Source organism: Terrapene carolina, unplaced genomic scaffold (genome assembly GCF_002925995.2).
Source record: "Terrapene carolina triunguis isolate 2854851 unplaced genomic scaffold, T_m_triunguis-2.0 Scaffold62, whole genome shotgun sequence".
NCBI lineage: Eukaryota > Metazoa > Chordata > Testudines > Emydidae > Terrapene > Terrapene triunguis.
The window spans coordinates 35492508-35516624 of NW_020664413.1; the positions used below are offsets into that span (position 1 = coordinate 35492508).

Genomic DNA, 24117 nt, shown 5'->3' on the forward strand with positions numbered 1-24117 from the left:
AAGAAGGAAAAATACCATCAAGCTGGAAGGAGTCGAATACTATCTTGCTGTACAAGAAGAGGGATCGAGAAAATCTTAAGAACTATCTTCCTATATGCCTGCTCTCTCATATCTATCAACTCTTTACAAAGGTGATAACGAACTGACTCTTGCAGAGTCTGGATGAACAACAGCTGAGAGAGCAGGCAGGGTTTCGACGAAATTTCAGCACGATCGACCATGTATTTACCCTTAGCCAATACAAACTCCCGCTGTGCATTGCTTTCGTCGACTATGAAAAGGCCTTCGATAGCGTCGAGCTCAACACAATATTAAAGGCGCTCGCAGAGCAGGGCATAAATACACAGTACATCGGTTTGTTGAAGGAAGCGAATACTGGCTGTTCAACAGACATTACTCTCCTCAAAACTCCCCTCCGCATCCCAGTCGAGAAAGGCGTAAAGCAAGGAGATACGATTTCACCAAAACTATTTACCGCCTGCCTTGAAATGGTTATGAACAAGATCAATTGGAGAAGTGGTGATAATATAAATGGAGAACGATTATCTCATCTTAGATTCGCGGGCGACATTGTACTAATTGCCGAAAGCACCAACCAACTGCAGAGCATGCTATGAAGACTTGACAAGAAAAGCAGTCAGGTCAGTCTGAAAATGAACCATTGCAAAACGAAATACATGCGATCAGGCATCTTACGAAAAGCCCGAATAACGGTAACAGGAGAAGAAATTGAAGAAGTGGAACAGTACGTATATTTGGGCCAAGAAGTTAATATGCGCCAAGACATGAACGGAGAACTCTCCCGAAGGATTCGGGCAGGATGTTGTGTGTTTAATTCCATCAAGGACATCCTCAAAGGAAAAATCGACAAGACTACACGTACAAATATCTTCAATTCAACAGTGCTGCCAGCCATGGCAATGAAACGTGGGCACTGACAAAGAGAGAAGAACAGCGGCTGTCGGTAGCTGAAAGGGTAATGGAACAAGCTATGTTGGGAATTTCCCTTCTGGATCATATCCCAAATGAAATGATTAGAGAATGCAGCGGTGTGAAAGATATTGTCGTGGAAAGCAGATATAATAAAATATGATGAGCGGGCCACATAGCACGGTTCATGGACAATAGGTGGACCGCAATCATTATTGAGTGGTACCCGCGAGAACAGAAAAGATCACCTGATCGGCCTTCAAGAAGATGGGAAGATGACATTGTTAAACGTTTCGGACGAACGTGGAGAAGAAAGGCAAGAATGCGAGAAGAATGGAGGACGTGTTGTGATCAGCGCAGTCTTAATGACAGCTGAAGACCGATTGATCCAGGATATAACAGTGGTTGCAACAATGATCTATATGGTCATATTTTAATCAGGTAACGTCACAGGAGGAAAACCCATTGTCTATATAAACCCAGGGTATGTCCACACCTTGAATACTGCGTGTACTTCTGGTTGCCCCAGCTCAAAAAAGAGATATTAGAACTGGAAAAGGTAAAGAGAAGAGCAACAACAATGATTAGAGGGATGGAACAGGGGAGGGGAGTGTGATGTTCCCTTGGTGCTCCCTGGACCGGTGATTGGCTAGGTCCCTCCACTCCTTAATTCTGGGAGCCAGCCAGCCTTATCCTGCCCTGCTCTGCTGTGAGAACCCCCACTCCTGGGGCATGTAAGCTGCTCCTTGGATTGTGCAACCGAACGACACTAGCCAATATTTCCGGTCCAAGACACAACCCTAGGAACCTCCGTCTTGCAGTCTCCAGTTATGCCCGCTGGACGCTGCAAGCTTATATGAGTTCGTCAATTTAACAAAGAAATTGATATGCACCAGGCTCGTTATCCCAAGGGGAGTCTCTGACACGCTTCAAACCAAATACACTGCCTCAGGTAGACTAAACAAACACATGGTGGGAGGGATAGCTCAGTGGTTTAAGCACTGGCCTGCTGAACGCAGGGTTGTGAGTTCAATCCTTAAGGGGGCCATTTAGAGATTTGGGGATTTAGTTGGGGATTGGTCCTGCTTTGAGCAGGGAGTTGGACTAGATGGTCTCCTGAGGTCCTTTCCAACCCTGATATTCTGTGAGGACAAATGAAAATGTAACAGAATGAAGAGCAGTGGGCCTTTTCACCTGTCTCTGAAACAAGATGGGTTACCAATAGTTGCATACATGTACTGTGCATGAAGGAAATGGGGCTCTCTCTTCTAGAAGGAACATGCATAGACAGAATTTATCTATCCTCAAGCACTCTCCTCCCCAAGAAAGCAAACTAAGGTTGCTACTCCTTCTTTATTGTTTTGAATTGTATATCTTTTTTCCAAGTGAAATATTACAGTAAGGCCTACAGTAAAGAGAACTGTTTGTCATACCCTTCATGTGAATTTTTTATGGTAGTTTGTGACCTGATGTTCTCTTCACTTTCCTTGAATAGCAGGATAATTCCACATACAAGAACCTAAACTGGGGGAAAATGGAGACAGCTGCTTTGGATGTTGAGAATTCTGATCTGTGGAGGTGGGAGTCCTGACAAAATGCATCAGAACTCGTGTGTGTGATACATTAATGCAGTAGCAGAAAAACAGAAGGCAATAAGCTCCCAGACCTGAATTTTGAATAGCCCCGGCCCACTCAAGGCACCCAAAATATGTGACTCTGTGTGTTGGGGAGTGGAGGGAACGTTGGGGTGTGTGGAATTTATTCAGCTGAAAAGCCAACTTTTCTAAAATGGCCCAATTCTCCATATATCATAGTAGCTTCATAGACGTCCTCATAAAAAGTGGGTTAAAAGACCCATTTAGAAACATGTGGCAGAGCTGCAGTTCTTTCAGGCCCAAACTTGTTTTGGGCAACACAGCATGAGGACCTAAAAGTACACAACAAGAAATATTCATGGCATGGATCATAATGAGTTGGATTTGGGGTCCTTCGAACTAATCTTGTTGGGGCACTCTTTAGTCCTGCCAACCCTCCAAAGGCTTATACTGCAGGCTTTAAACACTGCAGGAGCCTAAGCATTGTAACAGGTACAAGAGCTACAAAGTTAAGCTGCCTAAGCTTTACTCCCCAGTTTTTCTGAAGTTGCTGAAGGTACTGTTGGAAGTTACTGTGACTTGGGAAGCTGGCTTTTCAACTGACCAATATGTTCTCTCCAGTCAGAGCTGCTTTAAAAACTCCCATCCCCTGTTATGCCTTGCTGCTTAGTCAGCTCTGAAGTAATAGGAAGCAACTCCATTACAATTCTGTTTGATTCAGTGAGCTTCGATTTGAAAGCAACAGAACATGGCATTATAGAGCTGTATAAGCCTCTGATTCGTCAATATAAATTTTGAAACACTTCATCTAACACAGTGGAAGACTAACCAGTGTTTCATAAGCAGAAAGAACCAGGGGAACTGGTTTGTAAAGAAAATGTTGCTAGATGTGGGACAAGTGGCTGTCACTGTGCATTATGAGCGCATACATGCAATATGGGGAGAAATTGGGCCATTATTGCAAGTGGAGCAGTTTTAGTTTTAGTTTATTTGTGTACTTTGTGTACTTTTAAGAGGCTTTGGTAAGAGCTAGTTGTAACCAGTTGTATTATGTAGAAAGCCCATGTTAAGCAGTGCTGAGCTGTTAGAATTGGGACACGGAATGAAGCAGACTTGTGTCCGACTTCTTGGCTCTGAGTGATCATGGACACCATCATAGTGACTACAAGCTACAGGTGAAGTGCTTATGCTCCACTGCTCCTTCCCTTTCTGAATCCCTATTGGACTCTGCTTCTTTTCCACTTTCCTGTTTGGCTCCTGCTCCTGTTGAGACATCTCACTTCATGACCAACCTCACAATGAGCTCTTCCTTCCCCCATCTGCAAGAGATGGGCCTTATTTCACCATCCGGGAGGCTGAGGGCCAAATTCAGAACCGAGAGCAGGTACCCCGGCTTTACACCTCTCCTCTGGATTTAGCTCTGAGGCTAGATCTGAATTCTGTGAAGGTGTACCTGGGAGATGCTAGAGCCCCCCCAAAGGGGATTGCAGTGCATAGTGTCGGGAACGAAGGCCAGCAGCTGAGTCTGGGACTAGCTAGCTCTCTCTCTCCAGGCTATCTAATGAATGAGCTACAGCAGAGCTGCCTGATTGGCAGATCCTCCTAATTAGCTGAAGGGAACCAGGAGGTGTGCTCTCAAGGCCAGCAGCAGCAGAAGGAGGTAGCTGGCTGCTCAGTGCTTGTGCCCAGATCTGTAATTGCTTCTATACCTGCCTTGTTCCCAGCCTTGCTCCAGCTCCGCTTCCTTACCCAGCTTCTGATTCCAGCTCTGACCTTTGGTTCTTACTCTGGCTCTAACTAGTAGGACAGATGAGCCCACATCTCAGTTTCTGACACAGAGAAATCATTTCCTAGCTAAAATGCAGAATTTGCTAACACTGGGCAGACTGTAGTCGCTGTGTGTAGTAGCTAGGTACTGGGGAGGCAACTCTGAAAGATCCTCAAGGAGTTTCCTCCTCCTTTCTTTCTGGAGAGGAGGAGGATATCCCCCCCCCCAATCCTTCCCCTGTGGAAGAAGATGAGGGTTCAGCCCACAAGTTCTGCAGTTGGTACAAAGCAGTGTGCCTCTACCCCTGTTCTGGCCCCACTCCTTGGCAGCATGGATCCATCAAAACCACCTGTCAAAAGACTCCTGCAGCCATGGCTGACCCTGGGGCCTCTCTAAAGTGGATGGCTGCCTCTGAAGAGAGGAAGTGACAGGGTGACAGACTAAGCCCCTACATAGGGATGCCGGGCTCTTCTATTTGATCATTATAGGCTCAGGTGCTAAAATGTTGAATAAAAAAGTTATTGCTGCCAAGTCAAGCTGGCAGGTGGGTCCAGTTAGCTGTAACTAGGTTATAAAAGGTGTGAGAGACCTTTTTTATGGGGCAGAGGAGGTTCTGGAGTGAAAGGGAGTTGGCAACTAAATGCAGGGAGTAAGTTTGGGCTGAGGTTTATGATAGGTTGTATTGATAACTCACAAACAACCAAACCCCATGAACTTGGGGAGGGGTATTTGGACAGGTAAATTGAGCTCTGTGTGCTGTGGGTGAAGTAGGGAATCTGCCTATTAAAAAGGGGTGTACTGTATTCATTTAGATGGAATAAATGGTGCTAATTTTACAGGATTAGGACAAAATAAATAAACATTATGAATAGGTACAAGAAAACCAGACAGAAAAATTGAATTAGTTTAAACAAAAATGGCCAACGGATATAAGTGAAGCACTGTGGTGAGAACATACTTGGTAAACAAGAAAATATGGGCATAAAGTTACCTATGCCAAGGTTGGCCTTATGAAAATGGATGTAATTGGTGGACAAAATAATGAGGATAAAATATGGCGCTAACTTTTACCCCTTTTGGGGTTCTTAAAAAGAGACTGAAAAAAAGAAGAATCATCCCCCCCTCCCCCGCCAGCTCATCCTCTGACCTGCCAGCAGTGCTGCTCATCTTGACTCATCTCAGCTTCCTTGACCTCAATTCAGAAGGAGCAGACTAGGTTAAGGGACTTTCTCCCCAAGAGGAAGGACAGCTGGCCTTGCTACTATTTAAGGAACTTTGTTTTCACCTGTGAGTGTTGAAAGTTGTCACATTATCATGACATCCAATCCTCAGTCTGTCAGTGGGGATATTTAATTCCCTGCACACAAAGGCATGTAAAATGCTGTACTGTTTCTTTTTCCCTTGTTGTGTTGCTTTCTGTCCCCCCTTCTTTCCTCCTGTCCTGTCTCTCATTCTTTTAGCTTTTCATCACATCCTGAAATCAGTTATATTACATTCATCCAAGCCTGCCTTATCTAAGGAGAAAGGATTAAACCAGAGGACATGATGATTTAATGGTTTCTTGTGGCCTTGAACTCTATGAATTGTTTGAGATATCAGTTGATATGGATTTAATAACAAACACTATTAGTGCGAGGGGGAAAAAACAATAAAATACAAAGGACTAGCCCTTTCATCCCAAAACAACAGCGGGACATCAATGAAACCGAAAGGTGAAAAATTCAAAACTGATAAAAAGGAAATGCTTTGTCACATAAGCCATAATTAGACTGGGGAAATAATCACTACTGGCTATTATTGAGGCCGATAATTTAACAAGATGCAAAGAGGGATTGGATGTTGATGTGGATAACAAGAATATTCAGTGTTGGGTTTATGCATAGTTAATAAACACAGTTTTTTTGGAACCCAGAAGTGTCCATGTTACTTCTTATATTCTTAATATTGTCTGGAGAGCAAATACTCAACAACTAGCTAACAATAATGTTGGAAGGGAGATAAACCTTGGGTTTCATTGCACAAACCAATTTCTAATTTTTAGGGATTAAGATTATGGGGCAGATTACACCACATCTGTCTACTGTGGAGTTTCTTGCATCTTCCTCTGCAGCACACTGGACACTGTCAGAGAGAGGGTGCTAGATTAAATCAACCTCTGGCCTGATCCAGTAGGGCAGTTTCTATGTTCCTGTGCAAATTTAAGTCAGCATTCTGCACATGAAGTGTTTTGGGTTGTGACCATTTGAGTTGTCATTTTATGGTTCATTAGCTGCTGCTGCTTCTGCTTTAGAAGTGTAGCAGTGACTGGATGTGTGTGTGTGTCACTACCATGCTCCTCCGTGAAAGGTTGTGGCAAACTAATAGCTCAAAGCATCGACTGGGCTTTGAAGGAGGGGAACAAGTTACCCTTGTGCACTGAAGGAGAGTAGCCTCTTCCAGGAATCTAGGCCTGAGAGTGTGGAGTCAGAGGTGTGGAGTGAAGGAAGGAAACAAAGGGAATTTGAGGGTGAGCAGTGTTCACAAGGAAAACAAGTTCTGAGATGTTGGCAGGAGCAGAACCGTACACTATACGGTTAGGTCAACATAAGGCAGCTGACGTCGACCTAATTATATCAGTGTCTACACTACAGCCTTCCTCCCGCTGATGTAAGGCCGTACTACACCGACATAATAACTCCATCTCCATGAGAGGCATAAGGCTTATGTCAGTGTGGTTAGGGTGACACAATTTCTGTGCAGACACTGCATTAAATAGATCAGCTGTTGGCCAGGCAGCTAGAGCCCAGCTGCCCCTGGATTGCTGGGTGGTTGGGAGCCGGGGCGAGAAGCCTGGGTGGCTGGATCCCGCTCCTGGCTGGGAGCCAGGGCAAGAAGGCAGGGCGGCACCCCCTGCCTGCTCCCCCTGAGCCTTGAAATTGACAAGGCTGCCCAACTCCTGGCAGGGAATGGGGAGACGAGAAGCCCTGGGCAGAGAGGGGGGCAGCCTGGCTTGCAGCAGGGAACTGCTAGCAGAGCTGAGAGACTGGGTTCTCAGCTCCCCACCCTGCCCCTCTTAGGTCGGTGGAAGCGCTCCCGGTGAGGATGCGCACGACCGACCCAAGGAGGGTAGTGTGGACATGCACCACCATAATAATTACTTACCTTTGTAGTGTAGACATAGCTGAAGAGGATGTTAGCAGCTACACTTTGAATAGATTGTAGGGGAGCAGAAATGAAAGTCCTGGAGGCCAAAGAGAGGGAGACTGCAGTTAAATTATGTGTCACGATGACTGGGGTGTGGCAGATGAAGAGGAACAGACAGGTTCTTGAGATACAGAACAGGAAAAATGGACCCAATTTGGTATGTGTGTCAGCACTGAGTGTAGTCAGCATGTCACATACCGTGGTGGTTCTTTATTATTCACATAGCAGAGTTAGATATACATCGTATTCTGTAGCACTAAAATACACATGGAACTACTGCCCAGAAGAGATTATTGCACCCTAATAGCATGCACAAGAGTGGTGGAATGAACACAAGTAACAGACAGTGACATTATATTTGATGGTGTGTGTGCTTAGACCTCACAGATTGGGGAGGAGGGGCTAAGACTGATTTGAAGAGAGACAGGGAGGGTGCTTGGCAACTATTGATTGGGAGGCCTTTCCAAGCATAGGGAGTAGTGTGTAAGAAGGCATGGAGGCTGGAATGGCTGAAGCAAACTAAGAGAGGGGACTGGGTGGAGCGAGGATGACCAGGTGTCCGGTTTTCAACCAGAACACCCGGTCGAAAAGGGATCTTGGCGGCTCTGGTCAGCACCTCTGACTGGGCTGTTGACTGTCCGGTGGCGGCTCTGCACAGTGGGGCTGGCAGGCTCCTGGGAAGCAGCCGGCATGTCTCCCCTCCGGCTCATACGCATTAGGGCAGCCAGGGTGCTCTGAACGCGCCCCCTCCCCAACCCCATAGCTCCGACTGGCCAGGAACTGCGGCCTATGGGAGCTGCAGGGGCGGCGCCTGCAGACAGGGCAGCATGTAGAGCCACTTGGCCGTGCCTCCACGTAGAAACCGGAGGGAGAACATGCCACTACTTCTGGAATCTGCTTGAGGTAAGCACCGCCAGGACCCTGCACCCCTGACCCCCTCCCAGGCCCTAACCCCTTGCCCCCGCCCCAGCCCTGATCCCCCTCCCATCCTCTGAACCCTCGGTCCCAGCTTGGAGCACCCTCCTTCACCCCAAACCCCTCATCCCCAGCCTCACCCCAGAGCCCACACCCCCCTTCGGAACCCCCCCCCCCCCCCCTCCCCCCACCCCCCTGCCTGAGCCCAGAGCTCCCTCCCACACTCCGAACCCCTCGGTCACAGCCTGGAGAGTACCCTCCTACACTCCAAATTCCTCATCCCTGGTCCCACCCCAGAGTCCGCACCCCCAGCTGGAGCCCTCATCCTCTCTCACATCCCAACCCACTGCCTCAGCCTGGAGCCCCCTCCTGCACTCTGAACTCCTCGTTTCTGGCCCCACCCCAGAGCCTGCACCCCCAGCCAGAGCTCTCACCCCCTCCCGCACCCCAGTCCCCTAAGCCAGCCCAGTGAAAATGAGTGAGTGAGGGTGGGGAGAGTGAGTGACAGAGGGAAGAGGGATGGAGTGAGTGGGGGTGGGGCCTCACAGAAGGGGTGGGGGCTGGGCTGGGCCTCGTAGGAGGGGCGGGGCAGGGGCAAGAGTGTTTGGTTTTGTGCGAATAGAAAGTTAGCAACCCTAGGTGGAGTACAGGAAGCACTTTTATCACTCCAGTATCTAAAGGCACGTCTACATTAGAGCTGGAGGTGGAACTTCCAGCTTGGGTAGACATTCCTGCACTAGCTCTGATTTAGCTAGCATGCTAAAAATAGCAGTTTGGCTGCAGCTGTATGGGTAGTAGGACAGGTTAGGTATTCCAAGTATTAACCTGGAATCTCAGATGGGATTTTACTTGGGGTGGCTAATCTATTGCACTGCCCATGCAGTTGCAGCTACACTGGTATTTTTAGCTCGCTGGCTTGATCAAAGCTAGCATGGGCATGTCGACCCATGCTAGAAATTACACCTTCAGCGCCAGTGTAGACATGCTGTCAGTGACAGGTTATAGTTCAGATGTGATCTTGGGGATGGTGGGGGAGGACCTATGCTTTCTAATGTACAGACCTGTTATAATTCATACATGAAGTTATGTCTATTCCAATTTACTGCATGATCCTGCTCATGGGATTTTACTGATTTCAGAGGGGGATACAGGCACTCTTCCTACCATGCCTTGCATGTATAGGACTTGATATAAGATTTGCCTTCTCTACTGCAAAGCTATGTGTTTTTCACACCATGATAAACATGTAATGTAATTGAATTGTTCCTGTTTTTTTAACCTCCTAAAGGGAAATGATGCCGATTCTGTTATGGAACGTGGCATAGAAACAGAACAGTACAGCATCTAAGAACTCTGCACACATGCAAAACCACATTGTCCAATGCTGCATTCCAAAGATGCCTAAGCACTGAAGGACTCTGAAGCAGAGTTGCCACGTTCACCAATGTCTTTTAAAAGTCCCCAATTTATTTCCAAACTATGTTAAAATCAACATATTATACTTGGCAAAGTACCTGTAGAATTATCTTAATTCTCAGCGTTAAGAAAACAGCAAATGATGTAGGAGCACAAGCACAACAAAACAGAAGGAACTAGGAGCTGACATTTTGTCACTGACTCCAATAGCAGCAGCACTGGGTACTGTAAATTTCACTCACTGAGTAAAGCTGTGAGATAAGTATTGGATCAAACAAATGTTGTAAGAGTTCTTGAGAATATTTGGCAGTGCTTCTGACCGCAGGATTCTGGTGGAGTCTAGTACATGATCTTTTACAGTAAGCGCTTTGAGGCAGGAACTGTCTTTGTCTTTGTACAGTGCCTAGGAAAATGGGGTCTTGGTCCAAGGCTCCTGTGTTCTATTTCAGTACAAATAATAAATAGTAAAACTTCAGTAATTGTCCTAGAACGTCTGTGTGTCTCTAGTACAGTGGTAAAATGTTATTGTTTCTCTAAGCTAGATTTTATATTGATTTTTAAATGAGAAAGTTTCCATGCCAGATAAAAAGAACAAAAAACTGAAACACACAGGACACATTAAATAGAAAGGAATGGGTCTCATAAATTAACTGGCAAAAACAAAATGCAAGTATGAGGGAGGTGAGTAGCATTCTTTGAAAGGGAGAATTCTGTGTATTATTTTCAGAGGCCCAGCATTGAAATACCACTTTTTGTCGTCATTCTCACACTGAGTGAGAGAATCTGCGTCAGGTTTGAGTGTTTTTCCCAGAGGTATCAACAAAAATAGCTCTGCAAGCATCCATTTCTATTGCCTGATATCAAGGTAGATTGAGTCAGATTTGTTTTCTCTCCTCTTCGGCTATTTCATTGCCAGACAGAAGGGCATTGATATAGGATTTTTCCCCCCATCTTGTGCAAGTAGTTCTCTTAGCGTCATGCTCATTGCCAAGAGCTGATGTGCTTGATGAAGGTTTTCTATGCAAAGAGAGACAGATGATGGTGTGATAAGGGATTTCACCTTTGTTGCCATGTTTGATGATGTGATAGTTTGTAGACTAAGGCTTTCCAGCCATGAGGCAGTCCGCGGTGGAGGAGAAGGAGGGCATGGTGCAGAGGATAAACCAGAGGCCCATGGCACATTCTGGCTGGCAAGACAGAATAACTCACAGAACCTCAGCACATTGCATGCTAGGATGCTCCAAATGGGTGTTTCCCAGTTCCTGCTGTCCGCTCAATGTAGGGTTGAAAAATAGTCCTTGGCAATGGGTCAAAATATTGGCATTTTCTGATTAGTTACTCATGGGGAAATGTTCGTACCATTTGATCAGCTACCACCAGTGTCTGGTTTGAACAGTAAGAATATTGGACTAGATTCTGTCACTTGCTCTGCTCCTTATTGCACCACTGTAGCAGTGTAAAGGGAGCAGAAAGCCACCGAATCTCTGAAGCAGGGGAGACCCTGGTGCACAGAGAGCTGGAAAAGCTGCTCCTTCACCCCATTATTTTACTCCCTAGCATTTCAGTGAAGGGGGGGGTATAGTGTATGGCCCTTTGGCTGCTCTAATTGCATGGCAGCTAGCATAAAATTGGCCCTGAAATCAGCAAGCCTCAACTGTCTCCCTTGTGGCCCCTTTCCATCCCTCTCAGATGTGCCTAGCTGAGAATCTGGCCTGTTGTTTTATTTCATAAAGCTCAAACCGTAAGTAACAGCCACTGGCAATGCACACTGCACATTCAGAACTCCAAGTGTTTTCCCTGCGTGTCTGGGGAGGGGTGGTTAGGATAGTGTAGATGGCGTCTAGATGTGTTACAGAGGGTTTACTTTAGTATATTCAGTGGGTATTTATTAGAGTGGGATGAGAACTCCCATTATTCTGTCCTCAGTTTTGCTATTGTGAAAGCTAGCTTGTGAAATGGTGGCCTGGACAACAGGGTGGACAACCACTGAGACTCTTCAACCTGAACTAAGCAAATAAAGGCAGGACAGGAGCAAGGATTTTCAGGAGGCTGGGTCTGACCCCACCCACCATAAAATGTAATATGGACCATTTTACTGTAAGGATGGTTTGTAGTGAAGTCAGCAGCCCTCTCCCTTACTGCATAGTCCAGACCTGGACTTCAAGATACCCTGTGTCTACGCTATATATTGTAATACACTAGGGAGTACATACTGCCTTTAGTTAGTGGGAGAGCTAGAGCTGAAGAGAGAAGTACATGAGGTCTGTTGACGTCCTGCAGCCAGTATAAAAGAATCACCTTTATATTCTCTACAGGCGTATCCTGACTCTCTCCTGCAGTGATGGATGCTACATGTGCTTTGTTACTTTAAGATTTGAATTATGTCTATGCTGTACCTTTAGATCATTCTAACATACTCAAACTGTATTCAGGTTGTACTGTGACAGTGTTCATATTTCTTATGAATTTCCTCCTTCTCTCCAAATTGGATTATTTAGAATTCCTAATTCCTTGAATCTTTCTGCTTAGGTGATGCAGTATTAAATACTGTTAATAAGTTTAATTAATTCCTATGCAGATCCTGTGAAGACACTATCACTTAATGTTATCACTGCACATTAAGCAATGTTATAATAAATTAACTAGATTGATTTTTCCCTCGTGGTTTGTGTGCGCTCATCATTGCTTTATGGTATGGAAATTTAAATAATCCTTTCTTAAATTCTAGTTAATGTGAACACTGGTTTAAAATTAGGTTGAGGAAGTCTGCTCAGACTGAAATGTAACAGTTTAGCATGCTACAAGGGGGGAGCTAAACAGACAGTACTAGCTGTATTTCTCACAATCTGTGTGTCTTTGCATTGGCTTGTGATCAATTTTTCAAGAGGTTATGCATTTTCTATGGCATGCTGTACACCCTCAGCTCTGACTGAAATCACCCGCCCCCCATAGTACTTGTGCTGTGAGTGTAAAGGCCTGTAGATGGGCTTGGAATTATCAAAAGGAGTCGTTTGGTATTCTGGGATGGATCTTGTTCTCTTCTGTTGGAGCTGTTCCACTTTGTATAAATCATTAAATATTCATTAGAACAGGCACTGAAATCTGGGCTTCCCACATCCTGGGTGAGTGGCCTACCCACAGGGATATGGAGTCACTCACTCTTTTTTTGCTGGCCCAGTGACTCTCTAAGTATTTTATACAAAGTGGAACAGCTTTAACAGAAGTGAGAGTGAGATAAAGAAACACCCCAGAGTAGCCACTGGGAGGGAAGATACCTGAGATCAGATTCTTACTCCAGTGTGAGGATTTGACCTGAGATCAGATCCTTACTCCAGTATGAGGATGTCTTCTATATCTTAGGGGAGTGCCCTTATCACTGAGTTGTTGGGCATAAGAGGGGCACTACTTCCTCCTCCTGTGAATCTAGCCCTTTATTTTCTTTGCTGTTATTAAAAGTATCTGAAACTGAAACATTTCATTGTTTCATTTGACCCCAAAAAACAATTTTCCTACTTTTTTGATTTGCCTAAATCTGTGCAAAGATACAGGGCACAACTTCTATTGAAGCAAATGGGACCTGTGTATTACACAGCAGAGTAGTTCCCCACAATGTTTAATATTTGTTTCCTTCTGAGTTTTTGACTATCCCATGTGAATATACCGTACAATAATGTGCTTACATGCTCTTTAGAGAAAGCTAAGATGTGAGTATTTTTTCTGATGTAACTATTTTATAAGCTAAATTGGGAGTTTACAATACAGGTATAGATATTTTTGTTTCTGAATTTTCATTTTTGTTTCATGATTAAGAGCTGAAAGTTGTAAACTGAGCTGAAGATAATGCCTGCTGAAAGCTGCGTTTCTACAGCTGTCTATCAAAACACCGCTATAACAAGGATCTCCATTCAGACCCTCACAGAGAATAGATTTTTGACTGACAGAACAGTTTGTGGCATATGGAGATAACATTGCACGTATATCCAGAATAACAAAGTGACTGACAGTGGAGGATTGTTAGAAAATCTGTTGCTTGCCTATACTAAACCAGTATCACTGACAAACTCACTGAGCTTGAAGTCTGTTGATGGAGAGCCTTCTAATAATTTATTCTGTAAGGCCACATTCTGACTTCATTTGTACCCATATGACTTCTTTGATTCCACTTCACTGACATCATTAGAGTTGTGGACTGAAGACAAAATTTGACCAAGTGACCAAGGACCTGAAGAAGAACTCTGTGGTTCAAAAGCTTGTCTCTGGTCCAATGAAAGATATTGCATCACCTACCTTGTCTCTCCAATATTTGGCAAGTCAGACTAATGTTTTGCACTTTGACCCTTCTCATCCTTGAGACCCATGAAGTCAGGGTCAGTGAATTCTGAAAAAAATGCAAATACAGAATATTTTGTTAGATTCCAGAATGAATTTGGTATAGAATCTCCAAGGGATTTGGGGATTGAAAGTAATGGATCAACTTATATAAACAAAGTTACTCACATGAAAGATCTTCTAGAATCAACCATTTAAAACATGATGAAAATTTGTTGCTACAGGCTATGAAATATTTTCAATACAAGATACTGCAGAAATGATATTTGGAAGTATTTAATGCCCATTCCTCAAATCAGTTAATTGTGCTCAATTACGGTACTTAGATACTTTAAAATGAATGAGTAAGGCTTGACTGTCTGGTGTTTCTTGGTAGATTTGCTGGTGTTCTGGCCTGTTACGTTTTATTCTCACGCTACCCCGAGGGCACTGCTTTTTCATGAAACCTGCTATAGAAATCCCTTATTACTGTTTTTTTTGTAATTTGATTGAAATCTTGAGGGCTAACGTACATGCTGATTTTCTTTAAAAAAAAAAAAAATCTGAGGCAGAGTGACAGTTATTTGTCTTCATCTGTACAAGTAAGTATACATGTGATTTTCCCTCGGTAAATTAATCCAAAGGTACAACAGATCGTGGGATAATGGGCATAATGCAGGGGAACAGAAGGAGTAAATGCAGTCCTCTAGAATAGATGAAGAAAATAAATTGAAGCGCGAACACAGACAATGAAATTATTTTTTTTTAAGGAACAAAAAACCTATTGTGTTACAGATGAACATGAAACAATGGTTATGATTGCTACAGGAATGTTATGCAGTCATGAATGGGAAGAGAGATGGTCTATGTGCTTACAGGTGAGAGGTGTTTCTTTAATCAGTCTCTCCATAAAGACATATAGTGTACAGTAGGAGGAAAAGTTACAGAACTCCTGGTCCAGGGTACTAGAAAGAGCTTCTTGCTGCACACACAGAGGCCTTGGCTACACTCAGGACTTCCCAGCGCTGCCGCGGCAGTGCTGTGAAGCGCAAGTGTAGTCGCGCCGCCAGCGCTGCGAGAGCTCTCTCACAGCCCTGTAAGTACTCCACCTCTCCGAGGGGAATAGCTTGCAGCGCTGCAGGCTCTGATTACACTGGCGCTTTACAGCGCTCTACTCGCTGCGCTCGGGGGGGGCGTTTTCACACCCCTGAGCGCAGCAAGTTGCAGCGCTGTACAGCGCCAGTGTAGCCAAGGCCAGAGAGTGAGATCCAGGGAAGATTGAAAGATTCATGTGCTTGGGTAACTTTTGTGCAATGAGCATCACTAAAGGTGAAGCCAGTCCTATCAATCAGAAGGTAAAGATGACTGCATGGCAATTAAGGCTTCGTTTTCTAGGCACTCATCCCATGAGTTTTCCAGATGTGAGTGCATCTTTGTAGGGTGATATTTGGTTAGACTAATGGATAGACCTTATCAAAGGTTTACTTCATGTTGACCTTGAAGTTTACAGCCAGACCAGTTATATAACCATTAAACCATCCAGGGCCACATAAGATAGAAAGAACTATGGAAACACCTATTAAACTGTACATCTTTTCTGGGCTAATTATACAAACATGCTGTATTATTTATAACACTGCATGGCTTTAGAAATGTAGTGCTGGGGTGGGTTTTTTTTTCATTTTTCTGCACTACTAAATTTTGCTCTGAATATTTTCAGAGCTGCATGTTGAGAATGCAGATGTAGGACAGTAGTGGTCCCAAGTGGTGCTGTCACATTAAATATTAAATAATTGTTTACAACATCAGCCCAGAGGAAAATCAGAAGTCAGCCAAACTTTAACCCATGAAATTTAATAGGAAGGCAAAGATGTTTTCTCAATTTATACTGCCTGCTGCTTTGCACACTTTAAAAGAAGGCAATCTTTCTGCAGTAGGGTTACTTCTTCAAATCACTTCAGCCATCTAAGAAGCCACCCTAGTGCATGAACCTGTTTACCATTTGCAAGAACATGCCAATCCAAATCATCAGAGCTACTATAGCTTTACTGGGCTGAGAAGTGCGATGGGAATTTTTATCAACTCTCTGTGCATCTAGTGGTAGCTAACCAGGCTCAACAAAATACAGCAGTATATCCTAAGAGAAGCTTTGGGATGCCAAAAGAATTGGGTGGATGGAGCACTTGGCATCGGTGATATTGTCACACTTGTAATATCATACCATACAAAGCTAACTTGGTTAGAAAGAACAGAGGTAGGCAAGGCCTTAGGAGACAGCACATGATGTCCAGAGAGACAGATGCACTTTCTGGGTGAGTTCTGAACCTGTGAAAGAGAAATGTCATTCTCTTCTACAAAATAATTAGGTTTCTAAACACCTGTTTTAAAAGATGTGCTATATAGATTTGTGCTGTGTTCTGAAGGACACCAAGATGTTGCATACTCAGGGGTACAAGTATACATAAATACTTTCCTTTTCTAAGTAGCAATTGCTGTAATTGGCACAGGGATGTGGGACTGTGATTGGGAGGAGAGGTGGCCTACAAGAAAAAGGCTCTACTAAAACGTTGTCCACACGATGGAAAAGATTTGAGAACCCCTGCCCTAAATATTCTCCAAGGGTTAAGGGTATATCCTTAAATTGGTTTGTTATTTTGATTTCATGTTTAGGTAGGAATTTGATTTCTTAATCAAGTTGGCCAATTGACAAGAAAGCTAGTGCCTCAAACCAAAGTTGCTTAACTCTCCAGCTGGGGATACAAATTGCAAAATACACTATATTGGAACATTATGCACCACCAGCTTCTAAAGCACTTTTGGAAGAAGCTGCATGTTTCAGCATGTCTTTTCTTTTTTTGAGTAGAGAGGCCAACAACCCTCCTGTCTCAGAAACTAACCAATGGAAAGGATTTACTGACAAGGGATCTCAGCTTTGATGTTCTGTTCTCTGTAGCTGGGTGAATAGTCCATTAAAGTTAATAGGAGACCTGCCTGTGTACAGCAGGGAGAAAACAGAATGCCAGATGAGTGCTGCCATGTGGATCTGAAAGTAGAATTTTGTGCAAAGGTTAAGTTCTGTAATATCAAAAATTCCAAAATTAAAAAGGTGTTACTTTTGGATCTGTGTCAGCATTACCCTTTGGGAATACTCATAAGCTTCTTAATTCTCTTGTTGGTGCATGTTAAAATTAGACAAATTATTTTTATTACTCATGGTGTGGTAGGTGAAATATTTCCTTATTTATTGATGGAAAAAATGTGAAGTATAACAGATAGGGAGGAGGGCTGGCCCATGGATTAGTGATTCTAACAAGCTGATCCAAAGCCCGTTTAAACCAATGGCAAGACTCAGTAGGTTTTTCCCCACATCTCAAGTCTTTTTCATCTCTTGATTTGGAAGCAGTTCCTCAGCGCTGAATAGGAGTGAGACCCCCTTAGCCAGTTTAGAAGCAGCAATCACTCACTCCAAAGAGAGTCATGTTCAGCTTCTCTTGACCAGAAAGAGGAGGGCTATTATGTGGAGCTCAGGGTATGGGAGCGAGAAAAAGAGAGAGAAAGTGTAGGCAAATGTACAGTTGCAGTATGAGTGTGGAAAATTTATCAGCCTTGCCCAGTAGAAGACACAACCTCCCCATAACTGAAATAGTCTGTTTTACAGCCTGTATAATCTGTACAGGTTTAGCCTCTGAAATGTTCCTTTGAGTGCCTCCACTAGGGTTTTAATAAAGAGATATGTTTTATAACCTCAGAAAATTGTTACAGTAACAGTGTTATGTTAGTCACAACCCAGCTCAGTAAACATTATGGAATCTAAGTGCCAAGAGAACAATATGTACATATCATCACAGCTCGACCCTTGTGATCTGTTGCCAGAGCTCTCACTACAGCAGTGCTTTGAAGTACATTTCGAGTTTCCATTACAGTTACTACAGCTTCACCTCTACCTGTTAGGTTAGTTTCAAACTAACGAACCCTAACTTGGCAAAACTTGTCCATGATTGCATGCTAGGCGTGAGTAAAAACTGCTTGGTTTGGAGGTGTGATGTTATTATTGTATGTAGCACTACTGGAAACCATAGTGCAGTGCACTTTTTCAAACATAACAAGGAAGATGTGGGTCAATGCAAAAGGCTTTACTAAAGAGACTAGTAGGAAGTCTGGAAGCAAAGTGGGATGTTATTTGCATGTCAAAACCCAAGATGCTTCTCAAGATCATGGCTGTTTCACAGCAGTGATGACGTCTGAGCTCTGGGAACAAACTCAAAGCTGTGGATTTAGTTTGCCTTGATGTTTATTCACATGAAGAAAAGAATACTTAGCAGCTATAGTTATACACATATTAGGGCATTCCTGTTTGAGTTGGCAAAGCTGAAAGTATGCAAAATATAGGAATGGATTTCTTCACAGTTTAGTTGTATGATTGTGCACACTTACAATGTTTGTGCAATAATATCTAATTGAAGGTGTGAAATGTGAAGTAATTGTGTGTACACTGGAGAGTTATAGCTATTAACCAAAGCTCATTCTGTTTCATAACAATTAATGTTCCAGTTTCATGCTAATATATAGTAAGTGTTACAAACAACCACCATATATATGCAGATATCTTGGTCAGCAGAGGAGACTGAAAATGGGATCTACTGCAATAAAATCCAGATCTCTGACAAGTGCTGCCCCCTACCAGAGCTTCTTTAGCTATACATAAGTAACAGTCTGGAGCCAAGCACTAGAGGGAAAATGGCTATATGCACTGAACAATTGCATTATAATAGATACAAGCAAAAAATAGAATTGTGTGTACACAGTATTAGCACAATGGTACTTAATCTAAAGTAAAACAGTAATAGGACACATAATGTCATGTCCATATATTAGACCAAATTCTGCACTGAGTACACCAAAGGCCACTGGGTTTGCACAGGTCATAAATCAGGGTACGAAGTGGGCTACTACGTTTAAAGCTACATTAACATTAAGAGCCTAAATTCAGTACTAATAAAATTGATCTCAATACAGAAAAATGAAAGAGAGAGAACAACAAAAAGGGAAAGAGTAGATTGTTAATCTCCAGCTCCTAGTATCATCCAGTCACATTAACAAGAATTCCTGTAAGCTCTCTCTCACACATTTGATGCAAAGGTCAGTCAGCATAATGCTTCTTCTAGAGGTTCCCGACACTAAATTAACTCTGCAAGGCAGGCAGGCAAAACATTTGGAGATCAAGGTATTTTTTTAAAAAATGCAGCAGACAAAGCCATTGGACTCTGCGAAGTGACTGGCTGAGCTGCTTTGATTATATTGTTCAAGGAACCAATTTTATTAGCTGATGAAGTAGTTAAGAGTTTAGTGTAATTTTTTGGTGCAATACTAACAGCCCTGATTCAGAGTGTGTTTCAGCACATGCCTACATTTAAGTATATAAGTAATTGCACTGATTCAAAGATATAGCAAGCTGACTTGGAAAGGTTCTCTCTTTCCCTTTATTCATTTTTCCTATTGGTCTGCATCTTTCTGGAACATCCGTAAAATGTCATTACTAGTATAAAGTTAGAAGGCTTGAGAGGTTGGGAATTCTATTTTGGCAAGTCTGTACTTCTCACCAAGAAGACATGCCATGTTGAACAAGAGCAGTCAAGTCTCTCACTGCATTCCTGAGAAGTACTTAGAACATACTGCCAGTCTACTCATCTTGGGAGAACATTTGATGTTGTAAGTGGATAGACATTCACCATAGTACATCAGTTTCCCATATGAAGTACTGAGCCAGCCGTTAATCAAGTAAGAGCAGTGATTGTGCTGAGTCAGGTAATACCGAGATCTCTTTAAAGTGGTATGTTTATTGAATGCACTTGGAGCACCCAAATTTTGCCCAGGTGAAGGCCAAGTTGGCAGAATGTCCCAAGTCTGAAGGCTGTACATAATTGGCATGGAATGGAGCAGATTGCAGCTGCCCTCCTCTTTTAATCGGATGTTAATGCATGAAAGCTACAATTACCAGAGTGGGAGTGCAACAGAGTAGTCAGCCAGGCATTAATTCTCCTTGTGGACTGTGTGACTGACCATCCTGATTGCTGTCTGTGACAGCTGGTCTCGGGGCTGATATCAAAGCAGACAGTTCTTTCCTGATAACAAAGGGTAGGGGCATTGATAACCAGGGAAATAATAAATAGGTGACAGCCTGAAGATGTGGTCTGAAGCTACAGAATGGATCTGCTAGCCAAGAAGCATAGATGGATTCAAGTGGGTGGAAGATTCCCCTAGCTCCCAATGTGAGTGGAGGGGAAAGAAGAGTTGTCTACCAAATCTCGCACATCCCTTGGTTTGATCCCCATTCACAACCCTCTTGCTGCCCATCTCATCTTGCACTTACATGTGTTGGCCCTAGGGCTGCAGTAATTTCTCATGTCCAACCAATGGACAGTTAAGAGTATATGATATATAATAGTAGTTAGAATGGAACAGCGTAAGGAGCTCTTTTTTCATTTCCCATAGATTGGGTCCTCACCTTCCTCCGCACCAGCTTTAACCACCTTTTGTCTCTGTACATGATCACGTATGGGCCTTACACATCCTTTATTGCTGATACATTTTCTAAAATGATTTAACCTAGTTACAGAAATATTAAGACTGATTTTCTTCACTATATTTATTTAATCAGACTCTGCTAGAGTTTGGGGCATTTCTTTGAAATTCTACAAACATTTTAAGATGAGTTTTTCAAAGCTATCTAAGGAAATTGGCATTAAAATGTATGGGAATTGGGTATCCAAATCTCCTAGGCAGCTTTATAAATATCGCACTATAAAATCTTTTGAGTAACCTTGTTACAACATAGCAGAGAGTTTATTCAGATCAGTATTTCTGGAGTGCGAGATAAATGTTTACAAGTAAAAAAAACCACTCTAATGCTGTGGTTCCATCATTTGCAGCAGTTGTTGTGTAGGCAAATACCACTACAGGGGCAAACATATTAACGCAGTGATAGGAGCAACAGTACAGTAAAATGACAAGTAGTTTGTCCCATTGTTGCCTGCCTGCTGTGCTGAATCTGAAAGATGAAGCAATTACAATTACTTGGTTGAGTGGGTTGGGATTTTTTGTCTTTGCAAATCTTCATGTTAGAGCCCAAGCTTATTGCTGCTAAGTTATATATTGAAAATGACTAACCCCAACTGCATCAGATTTCTTCTTTCCCAAATCTTTTTCCTTTTTCACCTAAAATTAGCAGCAGAGCGCTTTTGACGCAAACTGTAAACATCTTAACACAGTGCCGTTCAGCTGAAGTACAACAGGAAAGAGTGTTATATAATGAAATTAAGGAAAGTGTGTCAGTCATTTTCTTAAGTGAGGCCACTGTACTGTATGTGCAGCAACTGCATTTTAAATGATACTGGAAAATAGAGAACTGCCATAGACTGCAGGGCTTGAGTTTAACTATTATTATATTTATAGCTGTGTAAATGTTTTTGGTACTTTATAAGCCATAGAATAAAATATGGTCCCTGCCCTGAAGAGCTTGCATTGTAACACAGGGAGACAAAATGTAAGACTATCAGCAGGCTCTTTGTGTTATAGCTCTGTGGGTGTCCATGCTGCTTTACAGACAATTGGATACTGTCTGAGACCTGAGGAAGTTGCTATTAAGGGCAGGTCTACACTACGGGGCTAAGTCGACTTAAGTTAGGCAACTTCAGCTACATGAGTAACGTAGCTGGAGTCAACGTACCTTAGGTCGACTTACTGCAGTGTCTACACCGCACTGGGTTGATGGGAGAAACTCTCCCGTCGACTTATCTTTTGCTTCTCGTTCCGGTGGAGTACTGGAGTCGACAGGAGAGCGATCAGTGGTCAATTTAGCGTGTCTTCACTAGACCCACTAAATCGACCCCTGGTGGGTTGGTCGCCGCACGTCGATCTCCCGATAAGTGGAGACAAGCCCTTAGACTAAATAAACCATGATATTAGATGATGTCAGGGGAACAGAGTGGGAATCGGAGGGAAGTGTATACTACACAAGGTTATGTGCTTTCTGGCCTTCGCATTGCATCATACTCAATCATTTTTCATAGTTATCCATTTGTTATGAAGGTAGTGGAGGGACAGGAGTTGTTGTGAAAGTTAGAAGCAGTCAGTTATAAGGAAGGATTTGAAGGAAGAACAGGACTGGAAATGGGAACCAGTTCTGAGCTTTGGGAACAGCATGATAGCGTGTGAATCTGGGAGTGGGAGGAGATGGAGGTGAACGATGAGGGGAGAGAAAATTGGGAGGAGAAAGAAGGGAAATAGAGAAAATGAGAACACAAGTGTAAGACGTGAGAATGTGCAAGTTACTGGTGAATGTGTTACAATCCACAGAGGATAGGAGTCTGTTACAGCCCCAGCTAAAGAACCTTGGCTCTCACACAGTCTGTAGCAGCTAGCTGTGGAGGTCCGTGGTTCACTCCCCAGTGTGTCAGCCAAGATGGCAATCATCACATAAGTGGGGTCTCTTCCAGGATTCAAACAGCTGTGGGCCTCAAAGGCTGAGGATGAGCCTCATTTGAGGAGGGGGAGTATTTAACCTATCAGTGAGTGTGTGTTACAGGCCTCTGTGCCTGATACATAGAGGATATGAGTTGTTACAGTCCCCAACATATAGGCATGTGGTGGAGAAGGCAACTGACATTATGTAAAGGCTTGGCAGTGAAATGAGAAGTATGTGATATTAAATCAAGAGGATAAACTCTCAGTATGCAACCTACATGGTAGCCAGTCAAGTAGGCTCATTTCACTTCTTACTGCTGTAAATCAGGACTGATACCACAATGAAACTGGTGCATATGAGAAGAGAATTAGACTTTGTGGTGAAATCTGGCCCCCTTTGAACTCAATGGGAGTTTTGCCATTGACTTCAGTGAGGTCGGGATTTAACCCAGTATCTTCACACCAGGCAAAGAGCAAACCAGATGATAGACAAAATGGTTTTTCAAAACAAGGGCACACTTTTATTTATAAATGGAAGTTTATATTATTTATAAAGGGTTATAAACAGTCAGGTGTTATAAACATATTGCAGACATGAGTATTATGTATTTTTGGATGGTTATAAGCACATCAAAAGAGAGTTTTATAGATGGTTATAAGTAGCCTGTTGACCTGATGGACTCTAACAATCTATAACAATTATTTATTAAAACACCTAATCATTTAAACCTTTACAAACTCTTTATCAATACTGTGAGCAAAGCCAGCTTAGGGCTTTGGTTTACAGAGACACTGACTGATGCAGGGCTCGGTACCATCTGTGTACTATCTATGTTTGACACCAACAAACAGTCATAAAGACACAACTTAAACACAGGGCTGCTTTTTTGCCCTCTAACACAGGAGTAGGCAACCTATGGCACATGTGCCGAAGGCAGCACGCGAGCTGATTTTCAGTGGCACTCACACTGCCAGGGTCCTGGCTACCGGTCCGGGGGGCTTTGCATTTTAATTTAATTTTAAATGAAGCTTCTTAAACATTTTAAAAACCTTATTTACTTTACATACAACAGTAGTTTAGTTATATATTATAGACTTATAGAAAGAGACCTTCTAAAAACTGGCACGCAAAATCTTAATGTATTACTGGCACACAAAACCTTAAATCAGAGTGAATAAATGAAGACTCGGCACACCACTTCTGAAAGGTTGCTGACCCCTGCTCTAACAGAACCAAGAAAACCCATTTCTCCTGTGTCAAATGACTTGCAAAATGTTTTTGATGCATCCATTCACAGTCTACAGCCCATACAACACCTCAGTTTGCAGAGCCATAAAACATGTAACTGAAAAGTGCCTTTGGCAGGCAAAATGTGTAATGAATTGCAAGAGTTGAGCCAAGTATTTGTTATGAACCAGCCCTAATGACGTAGCTCATTTATACAAAGTCATTTCTGCCTCCAAGCATATCTTTCTTGGAGAAACTCTTCAGGTCCCCTTATTCTGCTATTGGTCGATAATTTAAGGTATAACACCGCT

At 43.1% G+C, this 24117-nt stretch overlaps 1 protein-coding gene across 1 annotated transcript in view; it reads left to right on the forward strand.

The window, feature by feature from the left end:
- The window catches only part of CERS6 (ceramide synthase 6), a 216100-nt gene that overhangs the window by 81633 nt on the left and 110350 nt on the right, over positions 1-24117 (forward strand). The window lies entirely within an intron of this gene.